The sequence below is a fragment of the Atta colombica genome, unplaced genomic scaffold (genome assembly GCF_001594045.1).
Source record: "Atta colombica isolate Treedump-2 unplaced genomic scaffold, Acol1.0 scaffold89, whole genome shotgun sequence".
Taxonomy (NCBI): Eukaryota; Metazoa; Arthropoda; class Insecta; order Hymenoptera; family Formicidae; genus Atta; species Atta colombica.
In genome coordinates, this window is record NW_017259582.1 from 980,536 (window position 1) to 982,624 (window position 2,089).

The 2,089-nt window shown below is 29.1% G+C and overlaps 1 protein-coding gene across 2 annotated transcripts in view; it reads left to right on the forward strand.

The window, feature by feature from the left end:
* LOC108693260 overlaps positions 1-2,089 on the forward strand; it is a 170,671-nt gene that overhangs the window by 63,148 nt on the left and 105,434 nt on the right. The gene's annotated exons all lie outside the window — the stretch shown is intronic.

Sequence of the window (2,089 nt, forward strand, 5' to 3'; positions counted from 1 at the left end):
ATGTAAGCTGGTTATTTAATAAAGAGTGTTGTATCCACATTTGTTTTGCGAATTTACCATTGATTTTAATTAATAGATTTGTAGATAACGTATTTTAAAGAGCACGCTCAGATTCATTTTGATAAAAAATTTGTTTACTATAACTTTATGTATAAAATTGAATGTCAAGGGCGCCATTTTAGATTTTCTATTTCCATAAGTTGCCATTTTTAATAACGGATGAACGTTTAAGTACCAAAAAAACCTTTAAGTATTAATTATCATGAGAAACTTTTGCAATACATCCGATTCATAATATAATAAGTTCCAGTGTGATATACGAAAATTCAGCTTATAAAAGGAAATCTATTTTAACGCTAAGAACAGAATGGGAAGTTTGCAATATCATTAGGGTTAAAATAGGAGCAACTGTATCATTATAATTAAATTTATTTTGATATCTTAGAACTATTATTATATCGTAGAATTAAAAAATTAATTAAGAATCAAAATTTCGACTTGAGAATATTTATTGTGCGAAATTAAAGAAAAAAGATATCAACAATTTTAATTTCTTAATCTAATTCAATTTTTTTTCAATATCCTTGAAATTTCTATATTGTATTTCGAAATTCCTATATCGTATTCCTATATCTAATGAGAAATCCCGAGAATTATATAAGTATCAATATAACGTGATATACATTATTCATAATCTCGTAACTGTAAAATTACAATTATTATCACTATCGCTGAACACAAATTATGGAGATATCATTACGTATTACGTTTATTACTCGCACTGCTAAGCTCATACACGGTTATTCAGAATTGTAGCATACTATTAATGAAAGCGATTTATATTTTTAACGCTCGATATAAATCATCAACTTGTTATCACTAATGTCACAAAATATTATTATTGCATAAGAATTTCCTAATTTCACAAAAATTTCTTAATTTCCTAATTACATTTACATGTTTTGAAAAATATGTAAAATGTATTTATTACATAATATTCTTATACTATCGTAACAAATTTGCGAAAATATATTAAATATGACTTTAATCGAGCACAAACATTTTGGATCGGTCATTTTGAATTTACCATTGATTTTTAATTAATAGATTTGTAGATAATGTGTCTTAAAGAGCACGCTCAGATTCATTTTGATAAAAAATTTGTTTACTACAACTTTATGTATAAAATTGAATGTCAAGGGCGCCATTTTGATTTCCATAAATTGCCATTTTTAATAACGGATGAGCGTTTAAGTACCAAAAAACCTTTAAGTACCAATTATCATGAGAAACTTTTGCAATACATCCGATTCATAATATAATAAATTCCAGTGTGATATACGAAAATTCAGCTTATAAAAGGAAATCTATTTTTCTCATATTTCTGGGATATAAAACTCTTTTGACTATTTCATGTGAATCCCAAACAATTTTTTGTAAATAATTAACTAAGATTTTGCGGGAGAGAGGAGGGAGAGGCAAAAAATCAGACTTTTTTAACATCCTCCTTTGTCAACAATAGTATCTTGCCAAAACAAGGCTGATTCATAATCTAATCATTTCTTATATTTAAGATCTTCCTAAGTATAGTCTTAAGATATCATAAGCCTATCACAAAATCATATTTTAGTATCTTAAGATATTATTAGGTGTACAACTTTGCTTCCGCCGTTTTCCTATAGATGACTTTAGCGGTAAGTGGTGGTCGAAATAAATAGATCATAGACGTCATACAATAACTTGGGCATCTGTCAACATAACTCCATAGAAACATTAGTCGATTTGTGTCTGCATCATAAAGTTATTCTCGATTGAAAATGTCAGTTTACAAGCCAAATTTTCGTCATTTGCGGGAGGTTTTAATTTTTTGCTTCAATATGAAGAAATCTGCGGCTAAGGCTCGAATGCTCTCAAATACTTATAGTGAGGCCGCTATTAGTGAAAGAACGTGTCGTGAGTGGTTTCAACGCTTCAAGAACGATGATTTTGACGTCCAAGGTCATGCTCTGTATTTGGTGGGACCAGCTCGGCGTAGTGTATTATGAACTGTTAAACCATCACAGGCGATCGGTATCGAATGCAATTGATG